Source organism: Esox lucius, chromosome 15, assembly GCF_011004845.1.
Source record: "Esox lucius isolate fEsoLuc1 chromosome 15, fEsoLuc1.pri, whole genome shotgun sequence".
Taxonomy (NCBI): Eukaryota; Metazoa; Chordata; class Actinopteri; order Esociformes; family Esocidae; genus Esox; species Esox lucius.
The window spans coordinates 33,767,374-33,786,317 of NC_047583.1; the positions used below are offsets into that span (position 1 = coordinate 33,767,374).

At 42.3% G+C, this 18,944-nt stretch overlaps 1 long non-coding RNA gene across 1 annotated transcript in view; it reads left to right on the forward strand.

Moving 5' to 3' along the window:
* The first annotated feature begins 588 nt into the window (after window positions 1-588).
* The window catches only part of LOC117595589, a 94,169-nt gene continuing 75,813 nt past the window's right edge, over window positions 589-18,944 (forward strand). Inside the window, exon 1 of the long non-coding RNA XR_004576847.1 lies at window positions 589-680. This is a non-coding gene — a long non-coding RNA (uncharacterized LOC117595589). The remainder of the gene's footprint in view (window positions 681-18,944) is intronic.

The window sequence follows — 18,944 nt, forward strand, 5'->3', positions numbered from 1 at the left end:
CAAAGCTGTTGTGTTGGTGTTGCAGGATGGCCCCGTCGGCATTGGTTGGTGGTTTGGCCTGCAAGGAGAACGTAACATTAGTGTTGTCGTGCCAGATAGTAACGTATAACATCCCCATTGTGCCGATGTGACAAACGGATGTTTGGAAGTGCCAAAATAGTTGGCTGAACTAAATGTTAAATGCATGTACTACCATGTGGTTCGATCCTCCAAATTGACCGATAATTCTTCAGGCAAAGATTTCCTGGGAGCTAGTGCACAGATAAAATGGGTTCTGTGCCAGACCAAAGGGCATATTTTCAGAGGGGTGATTTGACATGTGATGAATTAATGTAATGTTGATGCAAATTTATTTTTGGATAACATGGGGAAGGGGGGAGTAAGATTAGAAGTATTTATTGAATAGTGTAATAATTATTTAAAACAAAACCTGTAAATATAGAATGTTTGGTGGATACATTGTTGTGACCCCTAGGGATTAAGCTTACCCAATTACCCCTAGGGATTAAGCTTACCCAATTATCTCCGCGGTTCCCTATAAAAGGAGGCCTGTTTTAGTGTTTGGGGGATGGGCTAGCTTATCGGGATGATGGTGGTTCGGCACGGCTGTGTTGTGACTGGGTCAGTGATGGGTGATAGTGAAGGGGAGAGTGGAGCTGATATGGAGCATAGCGGTACAGGTAAGGCAAGTAAACATAAGGAGTGGGATAGGGGAGGTACGAAAGGGGGTGGGAAAAGGCTGGTACTTTGTGCTCAGTAATTTGTGGGGTGGGCTGCGAACGGATGGCAATGGGCAAGTTGTGGAAGGGTTCTTGAAAGTAGCCAACCTGGTGTGCCTTAACGATGGTAGTGAGACTAGGATTGATTTCAGGACAGGGAAAGAGTCGGTATTGGATCTGACGTTGGCTTCCAGTAGGGTGGACGGAGGTTGTGTGTGTGTGAGAGGTTTTGGTGGCCTCGGCGATAGGGAGTGATCACTACCCCATAAGGTGTAAAGTAGGCCGGAGACTGGAAAAGGAGGAGTTGGAGAGTGGAGTGGGGATGTGGCTGTTTGATAGAGCAGATTGGAAGCGGTTCCGAGAGGGGAGTGATCAGCTGTTGGGTGCTGGTGACGGGGGCAGGGAGGTGGATAGGATGGAGGAGTGGGTGAGGGCAGGAATAGTTGGGGCGGCAATGGGGGCTATGGGGGGCTCTGGGAGGAGAGGGAAGAGGAAGGCAGTCCCATGGTGTTTAGAGTGTAGAAAAGGACACACCATTTGCAGAGTATGATTGAGTATTAACAGAGTCAGGCACTGCTGAGGAGAACTATTAGGCAGGCCAAGAGGGCTTGTTGGAGGAGGTTTTGTGATTCAATTGGGCGGGAAACGCAGGTGGGGGAGGTATGGGTTTTGATCAAAAGGATGAGTGGGGTAAGGTGGGAGTGGGATTATCCAGTGCTTGGTGATGGGGATGAGGTTGGGGTGTCGGATGTAGAAAAAGCAGAAATGCTGGCTAAAGTGTTTGTACTGGTCCATAGCTCGTCTAACTTATCTGGGGATGAACAACGGGGGGAGGGAAGGAACGGTGAGGGAGTATCCGGGGGCACTGGACAGGAGGGTGGACGTAGAGGGGGATATGAATGCACTCTTCACTGTGGCTGAGGTGAGGAGGGCTTTGTATAAGGTGGGGAAGATGTGGCCTGGGAAGAATCAGGTGTGTAATGTTGGCCCATCTCAGTGATGGGATGTTGGGCAAAGTATTGGGCCTGTTTAACAGAGTGTGGGTAAAGGGGAAGCTACCGGTGGCATGGAAGGAGTCGGTGGTGGTGCCTATTAGGAAGCCTGGGAAGGATTTGACGAGACCGTCCAACTATAGGCCGATAGCACTGACTTCACATCTCTGTAAAGTTATGGAACGGATGATTGTGGGGAGATTGGTGTTTTACATGGAAAGCAGGGGGTTGGTGTCTCCGTATCAGAGTGGATTTAGGAAAGGAAAGGGAACTATGGACCCTGTTCTGTGTTTAGAGGCGGAGGTCAGGAAGGCACAGGTGAATGGGGAGGCAGTGGTGGCTGTCTTTTTTGATGTGGAGAAAGCATATCACATGTTGTGGAAGGAGGGGCTGCTGATTAAGCTCGGAATCATGGGGGTTGGTGGTAGGACTAACAATTGGATTAGAGACTTCTTGTATGGTAGGTCAATTCAGGTGAGGGTGGGGACGGCAATGTCCAGGAAATTTGATGTGGAGAATGGAACCCCTCAGGGGAGCATGATCAGTCCTGTGCTGTTTTCTATAATGATTATTGACGTGTACTGTTGGGTACAGCAGGGTGTAGGTAGATCGCTGTATGCTGATGATGGGGCATTATGGAAGAGGTGTAGAAATGTGACGTATGTTGTCAGGAAGGTTCAGGAAGCGGTAGATGGGGTGGAAAGATGGGCAAGACAGTGGGGTTTTAGGTTTTCAGTGGAAAAGACAAAGGTGGTTATTTTCACAAGGAGGAAGGTGGGTAACAAGGTTAAAGTTAAGTTGTATGGGAAGACTGTGGGGAAGGTTGACATTTTCAAGTTTCTGGGTGTCGTCTTTGATGCCAGAATGACGTGGGAGAGCACATTGAGAGGGTGGTGGTGAGGTGTAAGAAGGTTTTGAATGTGATGCGCTGCCTGACGGGGAAAAGTTGGGGGACTGGTAGAGCTGCGTTGAGGACCATGTATGTGTCATTAATTAGTTCGGTGGTGGACTGTGGTTGTATAGCTTATGGGTCAGCAGCAGTGAGCACTCTGGAAAGGTTGGATAGAGTGCAGGCACAGGGGCTTCGAGTCTGTAGTGGGGCATTTCAGACATCTCCTGTATCAGCACTGCAGGTGGAGGTGGGGGAGATGCCATTACACTTGAGGAAAAGGCAATTGTTAATTAATTACTGGGCTAATTTGCAGTGACATGGGGGTTTGCACCCTATAAAAGAGGAGTTGTTGGAGTGCTGGGAACACTGTGGGAGGGAGATCATGAGCTTTGGGTGGGTGGGTGATGCCCTGGCCAGAGACGTAGGTTTCTGAGGGAGGAAATTGAGTCCTACAGTGGATTTGACGCTTTTGCCTCCAGTGGTGGTTCTTGGAATATTGGAGATGGTGCGAGAGGATCGGTTGGGCCTATGGTTTGCCGAGGTAGTTAAGAGGCGCCTGGAGGGTGGGTACCCGGAGTGTGTAGTGGTGTTCATGGATGGATCAAAGGACCCAGGGATGAGTCGGACGGGGGCAGCTTTTGTAGTAGGGGAGCGGGTGTTAGTGTCATTTGGCGGTTTACACAGCTGAACTTTTGGCGGTGCAGTTTGCATTGAGGTGGGTGGAGGACACAAATCTGGATAGGGTCGTTATTTGGTCTGATTCATGTGAAGTGTTGGTTAGTTTGCGGTCTTTCAAGTCCACTAGGTGGCAGGACATTTTAAACAGGGTGTTGGAAGCACAGGATAGAGTAAGAAGGGATGGGATGGAGGTCGCATTCATGAGGGTTCCGGCTCATGCTGGGGTGGCGGGAAACAAAGCAGACGATAAATTAGCGAAACAGGCCCTGATGAGGGGGGTGGTGGACGTGGTGGTGTCCTTGAGCAGGGCAGAGGCTAAGGTGGTGGTATGGAAAGAGGTGAGGAATGTGTGGCAGGAACAGTGGAATGTGGACACCCAAGGAAGGCACCAGATACAGGGTAAGATTGGGGATGGAAGGAGGGCAGTTAGGTGTAGTCATATGCTGGTCATATAATTAGATTATCATCAAAAGGTTGATTTATGTCAATAATTCCATTCAAAAAGTGAAACTTGTATATTATATTAATTCATTACACACAGACTGATATATTTCAAATGTTTAATTCTTTTAATTGTGATGATTATAATGAAAATCCCAAATTCAGTATCTCAGAAAATTTGAATATTACTTAAGACCAATACAAAAAAAAGGATTTTTAGAAATGTTGGTCAACTGAAAAGTATGAACATGAAAAGTATGACCATGTACAGCACTCAATACTTCGTTGGGGCTCCTTTGGCCTGAATTACTGCAGCAATGCAGGGTGGCATGGAGTCGATCAGTCTGTGGCACTGCTCTGGTGTTATGAGAGCCCAGGTTGCTCTGATAGTGGCCTTCAGCTCTTCTGCATTGTTGGGTTTGGCGTATCGCATCTTCCTCTTCACAATACCCCATAGATTTTCTATAGGGTTAAGGTCAGGCGAGTTTGCTGGCCAATTAAGAACAGGGATACCATGGTCCTTAAACCAGCTACTGGTAGCTTTGGCACTGTGTGCAGATGCCAAGTCCTATTGTAAAATGAAATCTGCATCTCCATAAAGTTGGTCAGCAGCAGGAAGCATGAAGTGCTCTAAAATGTCCTGGTAGACGGCTGCGTTGACCTTGGACCTCAGAAAACACAGTGGACCAACACCAGCAGGTGACATGGCACCCCAAACCATCACTGACAACGTGGATTCCTCTCCTCTCTTCCTCCAGACTCTGGGACCTTGATTTCCAAAGGAAATGCAAAATGTACTTTCATCAGAGAACATAACTCAGCAGCAGTCCAATCCTTTTTGTCTTTAGCCCAGGCGAGACGCTTCTGACTTTGTGTCTTGATCAGGAGTGGCTTGACAAGGAATGCAACAGCTGAAACCCATGTCTTGCATACGTCTGTGCGTGGTGGTTCTTGAAGCACTGACTCCAGCTCTCTATTAATGTGCTTGGACACAGAGCTCTGTGAACAGCCAGCCTCTTTAGCTATGACCTTTTGTGTCTTGCCCTCCTTGTGCAAGGTATCAACGGTCGTCTTTTGAACAGCTATCAAGTCAGCAGTCTTCCCCATGATTGTGTAGCCTACAGAACTAGACTGAGAGACCATTTAAAGGCCTTTGCAGGTGTTTTGAGTTAATTAGCTGATTAGAGTGTGGCACCAGGTGTCTTCAATATTTAACCTTTTCACAATATTCTTATTTTCTGAGATACTGATTTTGGGGTTTTCCTTAGTTGTCGGTTATAATCATCAAAATTAAAAGAAATAAACACTTGAAATATATCAGTCTGTGTGGAATGAATGTATACATTATATAAGTTTAACTTTTTGAATGGAATTACTGAAATAAATCTACTTTTTGATGATATTCTAATTATGTGACCAGCACCTGAAATGTTGTGACCATGGTTGGTGCAAGTTATGTGTGTAAATTAATGCCACTTTGGGCTTTTTGGACCTCTGTCTCCGCCTCATCACTGTACCTGCGGCCGATCCTCAGCTATCTGACACTGCCATTCAAAATTGCCAGTCTTTTAAGCTTAGTAGTATGCTAAACATCTTGTATTATGCACAACTATTGTTACATAATAAAAATATGAATATGAGAATACGGAATTAGTAGAGATTTATAGGTAGAATAATATTCTATTAACATCACTGTCCAGACATTGATGGTAAAGAAGGCCAGAAAATGTATCTACATGGGTATCCAAAACAACATTCTATTTGAGGTGTCTGACAACTAGGCCTACTTAAAATACAGGGCAATCAACTGTTCATATCTACATAAAACACGAAAAATATAAAACAAATGTATTACCGATTAAATACAATAAGCTTATTAAAATGTTTTAGTATTTTCTCTTTACTGAGATTGAAGGGCACTAATGAGAGTGGAATACTGGTAGCGGAATAGCAAGGGTGGGCAGAAAATCTAGGGATTACCATGTTGGGCTTCTTACTAAAGGGTTGATGGATCAATTCAGAGCTAAAGAATGTAAAACGGCATCAATGAAATATATTTCAAAGTCTTGCTCTTACAAGATATGAATGTTTTTTTTTTTATATAAATGCTCTTAGAAATAGCTACTCAGCAAGCAACACGCCAGTGGCTCACCGGAGGCCTGATACCTTTTTGATGCTGCGGCCGCAGAGTTTTTCTCCAAAATGTCGAGGAGGGTATATTTGCAGACCGCAACTTAATATGAGGGCTCCTTAATATTAAGTTACACCCATTGACGGTTTCCATTGGTGTGGTGTTTTTGATTAAGTGCATGCGTTTATGAAGGAACAATTACAGGGTCAATTACGAAGATTTCATTAAGTGCTTCCATATGACAACCTCTAGCTATATACACTCACCTAAAAGATCATTAGGAGCACCATACTAATACTGTGTTTGACCCCCTTTCGCCTTCAGAACTGCCTTAATTCTATGTGGCATTGATTCAACAAGGTGCTGAAAGCATTCTTTAGAAATGTTGGCCCATGTTGATAGGATAGCATCTTGCAGTTGATGGAGATTTGTGAGATGCACATCCAGGGCACGAAGCTCCCGTTCCACCACATCCCAAAGATGCTCTATTGGGTTGAGATCTGGTGACTGTGGGGGCCATTTCAGTACAGTGAACTCATTGTCATGTTCAAGAAACCAATTTGAAATGATTCGAGCTTTGTGACATGATGCATTATCCTGCTGGAAGTAGCCATCAGAGGATGGGTACATGGTGGTCATAAAGGGATGGACATGGTCAGAAACAATGCTCAGGTAGGCTGTGGCATTTAAACGATGCCCAATTGGCACTAAGGGGCCTAAAGTGTGCCAAGAAAACATCCCCCACACCATTACACCACCACCAGCCGCCTGCACAGTGGTAGCAAGGCATGATGGATCCATGTTCTCATTCTGTTAATGCCAAATTCTGACTCTACCATCAGAATGTCTCAACAGAAATCGAGACTCATCAGACCAGGCAACATTCTTCCAGTCTTCAACTGTTCAATTTTGGTGAGCATGTGCAAATTGTAGCCTCTTTTTCCTATTTGTAGTGGAGATGAGTGGTACCCGGTGGGGTCTTCTGATGTTGTAGCCCATCCGCCTCAAGGTTGTGCGTTTTGTGGCTTCACAAATGCTTTGCTGCATAGAAATTGAACAGGTGTTCCTAATAATCCTTTAGGTGAGTGTATTTAGGGATAGTTAACTTGTTCACTAAGATCACTTATTTACTAAATTCTTTGAATCTGAGATTCGAATAACTTGCCAGTGACAGAACACAAACACGACAACCCTTATAACTTTTAAAGATATAGCTAGCTATGTGACGAGGTTGGCTACTTGTTAGCCAGCTCTAGTCAATTAGGGTACGTTATAACTAACTAAAGATGCATGATGCACCTTATGCAAACAGGAAATATCCATTTCTTTTTTAGCTTCATATATACTAGGTTGACATTATATTGAAATGTAAACAAAATAATAACTTGTCATGGTCATATTCTATGCAGTGATGTCAAAAGTAGAGGTATTTGGCTGTTTTCACCAGTTTTGGGAAGTTGCTAAGGATGAGCTAAATTACCTAAACAGAGCTCATAACTAACCAGTAAAATTACACTTTTCCTTTTTATTTTATTGATCACTGGTTAGTTTTTAACTCCATTTACCTGAATACTTAGATCGTAATTAGATCCCTAAAGTGGTGAACACAGCCAAACCCAGTTGAGTACTTTGTACACCTCTACTTCTGTATACCTTTAATTTCATTTGCCAAGATGCATTGTTGACCTGGGGGATGCTGTTGCCTGGGTAAATGCCAACATGGGCCTCTTCTGAGACCGGTACCAGTCTTCACCCATGAATGATGAGGAAATACAGGGTGCTGTGCAGATGTTCAGAGAGGCCTCAACTCTAGAGGAGGAACAAGAAGCACTCTCCCCATTCATGTTTTTGTTTAATAATTTTGAAGACACTGAAACATTTATGGACTAGACAAAAGAGGACTTACTGATAATTTTGAGCTTCTCAGTTAATTATTTTTGTTGATGAGGATAACTATTAGCTGCCTTTAAACCATCAGCTAATGTTGGTTTCCACACAACATTACAAGATGAAGGAAAACACAATATTGTTTGATGAGACAAGAAACATCAGTTGTTTAGCAAGAGTAAACTGGACAGTGTTTTGCAAGTGTTCTCCTGGCCATGCCACAAGATAGGATGAAACCAAAGCCTTCAGAATCTGGGCAAAGCTGGATACACATTTCAATAATGTCTGTTGTGCTCTTTTGGACCTGTTCCACCTGTAATTTATGTAATTAAATCAACTTTTTGGATAAATTAGACCTCAGATAATCAATTCCAAGACATGTAACACTTATATTCCTCCCAACAATGTGTTAAGTCCATAACCACGTCATTACTCTATAATTAAATGTGCTTGTTCCTGGCCTCTACATGATGCAAATTAAAACATGCCCCTTTCCGCAACAGGCTATAGAAAATTCAACACTTCCATTTACCAATTTCAATTTTCTAGAACAATGCTGTTAAATTGAACAGTGCAAGTCAAAGGAAGGATAAACCATTACAATGTAATTTGTATGAAAACTGGTCAGATCTACACAGCAGAACCCGCAGGTCTCAGAAAAGGATGTTTAGCTAACACTTAAGTTGTTGCTCACAGGTCCACTGCACAATGTACTTTACACAGGATGTTCACATTTGTGTAATATGTTGAATCTATGGAAAATGCATAAATGGTAATCCTGTATACATTTGTGCAAAAGGGAGGACTGTTTCACTTTGTAACATGTAGAGCTCAGATCAACTATATTGTAAGTGCAATAAGCAGCATTCTCAACCATCAACCTCCTAATGATGGCCCTCTACTGTATCACATATAACCAAGCAATGGCTACTCAAAGAAAAACTGACCATGGCAGGCATAGTGAGTATGACGGTTCATGTGAATGCATGCATGTCTGCATTATAACTGCACTCAGCAGCTTTCTAAACCACCAATGCCAATTGGGCATCGTTTAAATGCCACGGCCTACCTGAGCATTGTTTCTGACCATGTCCATCCCTTTATGACCACCATGTACCCATCCTCTGATGGCTACTTCCAGTAGGATAATGCACCATGTCACAAAGCTCGAATCATTTCAAATTGGTTTCTTGAACATGACAATGAGTTCACTGTACTGAAATGGCCCCCACAGTCACCAGATCTCAACCCAATAGAGCATATTTGGGATGTGGTGGAACAGGAGCTTCGTGCCCTGGATGTGCATCCCACAAATCTCCATCAACTGCAAGATGATATCCTATCAATATTGGCCAACATTTCTAAAGAATGCTTTCAGCATCTTGTTGAATCAATGCCACGTAGAATTAAGGCAGTTCTGAAGGCGAAAGGGGGTCAAACACAGTATTAGTATGGTGTTCCTAATAATCCTTTAGGTGAGTGTATATTTCAGTTGTATGTTATCAAACAAGTTTAATCCTGAAACAAAATGCAATAAAATGCTATTGGAAAACACCATTTAATTTTACATAATTGGCATAATCACACTAGAGTGATTGTTCAACATGTAGTCAAAGCAAATGCACTTTTGTTTTCTATATCAACGCTTGAACCACTTGAACCTAGTGACATATCTTGACAAAAGATCTCATCTCATCCGCTTATCCAGTATCGGGTCGCGGGGGCAGTAGCTCCAGCAGGGGACCCCAAATTTCCCTTTCCCGAGCCACATTTGCCAGCTCTGACTGGGGAATCCCGAGGCGTTTCTAGGCCAGTGTCGAAATATAATCTCTCCACCTAGTCCTGGGCCTACCCCGAGGTCTCCTCCCAGCTGGACGTGCCTGGAACACCTCCCTAGGGAGACGTCCTGGGGGCATCCTTACCAGATGCCCGAATCACCTCAACTGGCTCCTTTCGACGAAAAGGAGCAGCGGCTCTACTCCGAGTTCCTCACGGATGGCTGAGCTTCTCACCCTATCCCTAAGGGAGAAGGCAGCTCAGCTGCTTGTACTCGCGATCTTGTTCTTTCAGTCATGACCCAGCCTTCATGACCGTAGGTGAGGGTAGGAATGAAAATTTACCGGTATATCGAGAGCTTTGCCTTCCGGCTCAGCTCTCTTTTCGTCACAACGGTGTGGTAAAGCTAATGCAATACTGCCCCCGCTGCTCCGATTCTCCGGCCAATCTCCCGCTCCATTGTCCCCTCACTCGCGAACAAGACCCCGAGATACTTGAACTCCTTTACTTGGTAACGCCTCATTCCCTACCCGGAGGAGGCACTCCATCGGTTTCTTGCTGAGAACCATGGCCTCAGATTTAGAGGTGCTAATCCTCATCCCAACCGCTTCACACTCGGCTGCGAACCGGTCCAGTGAGTGCTGAAGGTCACATGCCATCAGGACCACATCATCCGCAAAAAGCAGCGATGAGATCCCCAGCCCACCGAACTGCAACCCCTCCCCACCCCGACTACGCCTCGATATCCTGTCCATAAAAGTTACAAACAGGATTGGTGACAAAGCGTAGCCCTGGCTGAGGCCAACCCCCACCTGACAAAAGATATTGAATGAAATCACATGGACTCTGAGATAAAGTTGTAATGTTCGTTAACTCTTCTTCCTCCATTAGTACACTCCCAAAAAATTATTACAAAAATTATAAAAAGAAAACTGCTTACCAGTTTGTCCTGAACGTCCTTGCCTTGCCTCAACTATAAATCAAACTGCCGCAGGTATTCCAGGTTGTCCAGGGGGGGCTGAATACCCTGAACATTGGATAAAGACAACTCCCCCACCAATTGTGCCCATTCTTCACCATCACATACCACTGACAAATTGCACAACATTCACAACAAATTAAATGTTTTATTAAGACACAAGACACTAGCGTTGCTATAGTCTTGTTTTTAGCCAGCTGTGCCCTCAGCTCGACATTCTCTTCAGTCAGCCGCATATCTGAAGCTAAAAAGCACAAAGAAATGTCAATAGTTTAATAGTGAAAAAACTATCTGCCTTATACATGTAGTTTCAGAAAGGCTTGTGGAAAAGGAAATTTGATATATGACAAAACTGGCCTTGGTTTATGGCTTGCAATATATTTAAGAGGTCTTGTTGTTTCTTGGTGAAACTAAGGAATTAATAAACAATAACTCCAAATTACCTGGTTATTGGCATACCTGTGTCTTATAAAAGTCTCCCTATAGGGTGGTAAAGGCTAAGGGATATATTACAACATTGCGGACAAAATAGCTGACCTGTGTAAAACAAATGCATCCATAAACTTCATGTGTGCATTACATTGTGGAACTATGAATATATAGACCATGTATACTTACCACATAGACATTGGACCCAATTCCTCCACAGGGGGAACCAAAGGTCATGCCCAAATATGTTTTTTTCACACTGACACTGTTTACACCCCCCCCCAACTGACCCAGAATTCTGATTCTTTGTCAACATGGCTAACTCCCCAGGAGCTGCATCAAGAACCAATCATGTCCACCATCTTCAATATTTTGTACAGCAAACATTTTATGAAACCTATGAAAATGTACTTAAAATCAACAATAAGTGTGATTGAACTGGCAATCTCCAAACCTGTGTCCTTTACATGTCTCCCTATAGGTTGGTTAAAAGGCATATGTTATATGTAAACGGGTTAAAAGGCACAATTATATGTCAAAACCTCTAATGGCTTTCTAAGTATGTGTCTGTGACAGCGGATTGGCAAGTTGTCACCAACAGCCTTGTACAAAGTGATGGGGCATATGGGGCACTAACATGATACTTGTTTAGTTTAAAGGACTATGACCACCAAAACAATTTGCATCATTAAACCTGAGATTTTAAAATCACCATAAATTTGAACACCTTTCACCTACAGTCACCAAATGTATTTCAAAGTGTGTATCATATTCTAATTACACAAAATGTGCACGTGTTGGACAAAGACCACTGTATGTGGTCCATAAATGTCTAGGGACATAGACCAACTGTATAATCTCTTTTATCTGTATAATCACTTGATAGTTTGTTATACTGTTTCTAATAATAATTACAATATTATCTCTTATATCATTTCAAGCACAATAGCAAAAAAAATTTGAATCAGAAACACATTTATTACAAAGTAACTTTTCACATACAAGGAACTTGCTTTAGACTGATGATGCATAACAATAAACATATAGTGCAGAGAAAATAACAGGAAAATGCAGTGCCAAATGCCAAATACAGTACAAATAATTGACACAATAATAGAATATTTAGTGTTTAAAGAATATGAGTAGTAAATGTAGGGTATAATGTGTCAGAATGGTGATTTCTCACCCTGAAGGGCGGGACTTCCAGATTGATTTGACAGGTGGGTGGGACATCTGGTTTGTAGGGTGGGACATCCGGTGTGACGTATGGACTTCCTGTATGACGTGTGCCTTCTATTGAACCCCTGACCCCGACAGCTCGATACCACTGGCATACCAAAAAAGAAACTACCATTGGATTGACTGGATTTGGGATCAGCTAGGACCTCTTAATCTGTCATACCTTTCAAATGCTAACAGGAGTTATCACAAAATGGACAAACACCTTGTACCAAAAGTTTTAAAGATCATCAAAGCAACATTGGGTATGATTCTGGAAAACGTTGTTGCGGCTATTCTCCACAAAGCATGCATCGGATGTGAAGTGGACCACCCGAGCCAGACGAGAAATTCTTGTCTCGATCCGCCTGATAATTTTTTTGAGACCCATTATGATGACATTGTGGAGACAGTTTTAACACCGCGACTGAAACATGTGTTGATCAAGGCTTTGAACACATAAGGCTTTCATGCACCGCTGACCGATGTTCACGTGGCCACTGAGAACTTTCTGCATGAGCTCAAGTTGGAGCCGAACATCACACAGAGACTGAGTGAGAACCGGGATGAATACATGGACAGATTTAATGAGGGTGCTGTATGCGACGCAGTGGCGTCCTGGTGCGATGAAAGCAAAGAGTCTGATGTATGAGGATGGGTAACTTCAGTTCTGGTGTAAACATGTATATAAACAAACCCTATGAGAAATCTAAATGTTTGTGGAACTTTTCTGAATTTCTTGGATGTGTAATGTGTAAAGTGACATTTGAAGACATTAAAAGAAGGAAGAACACCACAAAAAGTCCAAACGGATAAGGGGAAGGAGTTTTTTAATTCACATTTTGAAATGTTAATGAAGTACAACATAAAACATTTTGCTACAGGAAATTACATCAAAGCGAGTATCGTTGAGATATGTTAGATTAGTTCTCAAGAACCTGTATGGTACAACAATAATGAGAAATGGTAATCAAAGCTACAAGTTCTGGGATGGGGATACTGTGAGACTCTCAAAGTTGAGAGGAGCGTTTACAAAAGGCTACGAAAAAGGGTACACAGATGAATATTTTACAATAACAGAATGCATTCCTCGGGTACCTCCTGTATATAAAATATAAGATTATGATGGTGATGTGATAGTTGTAACTTTTAAAGTGGAAGCAGTTCTGGATGAGAAAGTACAGAAAGGGAAGAAAATTAGTCTTGTAAAATGGCTTGGTTGGCCTGAGAAATTCAACAGCTGGAAACCCTTGGAACAAGTGCTTGACCTAGAAACTCATTTACATTGACTGCGATCAGCATGGGTGACGGTGGCTTCTTTTATTATTATTATAACCTTTATTTAACCAGAAAGATAACTCATTGGGATTAAAAATCTCTTTTCCAAGAGCGTCCTGGCCAAGACAGACAGCAGCACAATTAACAAGGTTGCAGACATAAAAACATAACATCAACATATAACAAATTATGGCAATAATAAATAGTGAATTTCAAAGTCATAAAATATCATAGTTTCATTAATGTTTATCACAAGCAATAGACAACAGCAAGGATCGTCCGAATAGTCAGGCATAACATCTACAGCCGGTTTGTGTAGCCTGCATGTCATTTAAAAGTAATTTAAAACCAACTAACGAAACCGGCGCTTGAAGTTTCAGGACATTTTGCAGCTGATTCCAAGCACTGGGGGCTGCATACTTAAACGCCCCTTTTCCCAATTCAGTCCGGACGTGAGGGACAGATAAAATTATTAGATCCTCAGAACGAAGACAATATCTTCCGGTACCTTTCTTTGTGATGTAAGATTGAAGGTATGGGGGAAGCAGACCAAGAGTATTTATAAATGAAAATGTACCAATGATTAAGCCTACAGGTGGACAATGCTGACCAACCAACCCGATCATACAAAGAACAGTGATGAGTAAGTGCTCTAAAGTTTGTGATAAACCTCAGAGCTCCGTGATAAACAGTATCCAGCAATTTCAAGCTTGTATAGGACGCATGCATGTATATAACATCGCCATAGTCCAGCACTGACATGAACGTTTGCAGCAACAAGCCTCTTTTTAGCCTCAAAGGAAAAACATGACTTGTTTCTAAAATAAAAACCCAGTCTCAGCTTCAGTTTTTTCACCAACTGCTGAATGTGAGGTTTAAATGAGAGTGAATCATCGATTAGGATACCAAGATACTTGTATTGAGATACAAACTCAATCTCGGAGCCCTGAGAAGTGGTGATAGGTAAAAGGTTCTGTGACTTTGATTTTGCACTGGAAAACAACATAAGTTTTGTTTTGTCGTCATTCAAAACAAGTTTTAAATCGAACAAGGTACGTTGTACAGTATCAAAAGCAAGTTGTAGCTGACAGAGAGCTTGGTTGGGAGTTTGAGCAGAGCAGTATATCACAGTATCATTGGCATAGAAATGAAACTTTGCATTGGAGACATTTTGATCAAGAATGTTGATGTATAATATAAATAGGAGTGGTCCCAGCACTGACCCCTGGGGCACACCCTTGGATATACTAAGAGGGCTGGAAGTGAGACCATCTGCCTGTACGCACTGAGAATATTGTTGGTAGTTAAGAATTCTTTAAGTTGTTCATTCACCAGAGTTTCCATAACCTTGGCCAGGACAGACAGTTTTGAGATGGGTCTGTAATTATTTAAATCTGTCGGGTCTCCCCCTTTTAAGAGAGGAACAACAAATGCAGATTTCCAAATAATTGGAATTTCATTGGTTTCCAGAGATAGATTAAAAAGATAAGTCAAAGGCTGTGCAATGAAATCAGATGCTAACTGTAGAAAATAAGGCTCCAAGTTATCAGGACCAGCCGATTTTCTAGTGTCTAAAAGAGTAAGGGCTTTATGCACTTCTGAGACTAAAAATGGATTAAAACTAAAAGAATTACTGACTCTAGTATGACCCTGAGTATGGCCTTTAGGATGATTCTGTTGCGAGATGTTGAGGGAATCGAATAAGGAACCAGAGGAAATAAAATGCTCATTAAAACAACCAAGCATTTCAGCCTTATCAGATAATTCATGGGAGTCCTTAAGAATACATGGTGGCAGCTGGATGCCAGTTATTATTTTATATTTCCAGCCAAGGATTTGATCGTCTTCCAAAATTTTAAAGGATTATTTAAATTATTTGAAGTTTCCGTTAAAAAGTTGTCTGCTTTAGCCTTTCTAATAGCCACTGTGTGCACATATTGCGTAGTCGCCTAAAGAGCAGCCAATCAGAATCCAGGCTTGTTTTCCTGGCTTTTGCCCAGGCCTTATTACGCTCGTGAAGAGAGCTGGCTAGATCTACAGTGAACCATGCATTGTTTCGGCCTTTTACTCTATACTTTCTGAGGGGAGCTTCTACATAACGCTGCCCAGTAACTCATTGAGATGTCTATCTAAAAAATACGAGTTTGAGTTATACCAAAAAACTTGCCAATGGTATAGATTTGAAAGGTGATTGGGAAGTATCTTTGATAGAATTCCAATACCCGCACATGTGGAAGACTTTTACATGGGGTGAAAACGCATTTGAACTACATGACTCGAATCACAACAAAACTTGGAAATATGAACTCAACACTGGTTATTACAATGGCATAGTAAAACTATTGTCAGAGCTCAACAGTTATATAAAACCACATGGTGTATGGATGGGGTATGATGAATTAAAAAATGTTTCTAAAAGGTGAGCCCCATTTTAGTTTGAAATTTTGTGCAAAACTGGAACAGATATTAGGCTTAAAACCAGGCGAGCGGTGGGACGCCCCATAATACGGAACTTTCCCCACCGATATTCTGCAAGGGTTTAACACCCTATACATCTACACAGATATTGTAACAGTCCCTTCCTGAAGGGACCGTTCCACTTTGTGTTTTCTGTTTGTCCTTGTCTTGTCCTTGTATGGTCTTTCCTGTTCTTGTTTCAGTTGATCAGTATATTCATTTCACCTGTGTTTAGCCCACACCTGTTTCTGTTCTCCTCGTTTGTCTGTGTATTTAGTTCAGCCATTTTCTCACTGTCACTGTTGGTCATTGTGCGTTTGTGCCTGTTATGTTTGTGTGCTCCCATGCTCCTGAACCCTTGGACTTTTGAGTATTTTGCAGTGCCCGGCACTCCGTTTGGTTTTGTCTTTATTTAGTTTAAAAAAAAAATGGGAAACCCTTCTGCGCCTGCCTCCGTCTCCTACTCTACAATCGTGACAGATATAATTGTTTATCAACATGTTGGTGACAGTCATGTCCTGCTGTTCAGAACTGTACATATTGCAGGGAAAAAGAACCAAGTTGTCACAGTGACGTACGACAAGCCACACTACGTACCTCTTAGTAAGAGTCAGTTTGATGGGATATGTATTGAAGTAAAATCTGATCAAAACCAGCTGGTTTCATTCATAGAGGGGAAGGTGATTTCAAGATTACACTTCAGACCAGACAAACAATATTTTAGACTATAAGATGCAGCCTCAGAAACTATATGATGATCCTCAAAGGTATGTTGGATACTACACAACACAGGCCGGTAACAGTTTACCGGGGTATCATGGTAGCGCTGCAATGTATGGGGCTGGTCTAGGGGGCCTTTTCTGAGGGCTTTTCTGGATGGCAATACCTTGGTTGAAGCGTGGGTTCTCAATAGCAAAACCACATCTGAAAAATGTGGCTAGGAATATAGTTGGAGATGTTGTCAACAGTGTTATGTCACGACAAACAAAACAGCGGTGTCACTCCTACACCGTAGATGTCACTCCTACACCGTATGTCTGGTGAATGTATGAAAACAGAGTTGGATTTATTCACAGTTCCTTTCACACAGACATCTATTGAGAAAATACATGAATTGAAATACAGACCCTTTGGAGTTCTTTATTGCAGGGAATGGCGAAGACTATGTTGATCTAAACAATACTTTGTTGTGCCTACATGTAAAAGTCACTAAACCGGACAGAACTAATATTGATGCCGGAGCACGTGTTGGAGTTATCAAATATCCGATAGCCACCCTATTTTTACAAGTGGATGTCTCCTTGGGTGATCGTTTAATTAGTCAGAGTAGCAACACATACCACTACAGAGCTGTTATAGAGAGCATTCTGAATTATGGATGTGATACATTAAAGGCACAGTTTTCACCTGGATTGTTTTAAAAGGACGCCGCAGGTCACATGGATGTTACGGACCCTGCAGGCGAGAACGATGGAAGGGCTGCCTATTCAGCGGATAGTACAACATTTGAAATGATTGGTCCTGTTCATAGTGATATCTTCTTTCAAGAGAAACTCATGTTAAACGACGTTGACATAAAGGTTAGGATGGTCCGTGGTAAAGATGAGTTCTGCCTTATGGGGGCAGGGGATGTGCGTTATCGTTTGCATATATTATCACTATTTGTCAAGAAAGTGTCTGTTTCGCCAGCCGTGAAACTTGGACACTCAACCACTGCCAAGTACCCAATTGAAAGAGTGTGTGAAGACATTTAGTTTACCGGCAGGGGGTTGCGTTTGCAACCAGGAAAACCTATTTCTAGGACTTCTGACAAAATGTATTGTCATCGGATTGCTGGAAGTTACAAAAAAAATCCATTTAATTTCAAACACTATAATTTGGAGTTCATGGCTATGTATGTAGACGGTCAGCAATTTCCTAGCAAACCATTCCAACCAAATTACACAACAGGGTCAGCAGTGTGTGAATTTTACCAATTGGCCTTAGCTTCAGGAAAACACTTAAAGGACCAAGCCTTGGCTATTGACAGGTTGGACTTCTTACACGTGATGGGAAATTGGCATGAGAAACTTAACACAACACAGATGTGCTGACTAACTCTGAAAGAAGGACCATAGACCGGACATGTTGCCTGTTACTGATGGGCCCCACACATCCTGTCCATACATTCTGTCCATTCCTCCTGCTAGGAGTTGCCCATGTGACTGACATAGGCTATATGGATAGGTCCATTGACCATAGGTTGGAACATACCATACAAGGGTCTGTTGTAGGATAAACCTTTCTTATTGGAGGGTATTGGAATGTGTAATGGTTGGTTATGACCACTGGCCACCTCCTATGTATTCTGGCATAAAGACAGTGTTGCCTCTGTAATTATGGGAGAGAGAAATGAGAAATGGAAGGAAAACATCATAGACTCATGCTGAATAAAGATGGCTCTCCCCTGACTTCTGGTTGTATTTATTTTGTTCATGGATCAAACTTGGACAGAATCTAACACACGGCTATGCCCTTTATGCATTCAACTGCGCGCCGGATGAGGAATGTGGTCAGCACCTATCCTTGATCAAGTCAGGGAATGTACGACTTGAGATGATGTTCAGACAACCACTAACTCACACAATCAATTTGGTTGTTTATTCAATCTTTGACTCCCTTATCGAAGTGTAAACCCGGCGACAAATCATGGTTGACTACCATCAGGAAAACAGTGTTGAAATGAATACAGCAGAGTTGACCGGAGTGGTGAACCAATTTTCATGTAGGACTCATTTTTATGGTGTGCTGGCATGCGACCAACTACCTAGCGGACCAGTCCGAGATGTTGCATCAATGATGATTGTTAATACACACCCGAGCAATCACCCAGAGGGGCCTTTGCTGGCTAAATACATAACAGACAATAGCATTGGAAGGTTTAATTTTGGAATTTGGAAACCCCCTGGATATTACATATTTTCCCAAGTCTATCAATGCCTTTCTGCAAACCTGTGAGAATGTGGAATACAGTTCAGAACAAGTACAGGACATGGTTTCAACCACGTGTGGACAACATTGTGTGTTC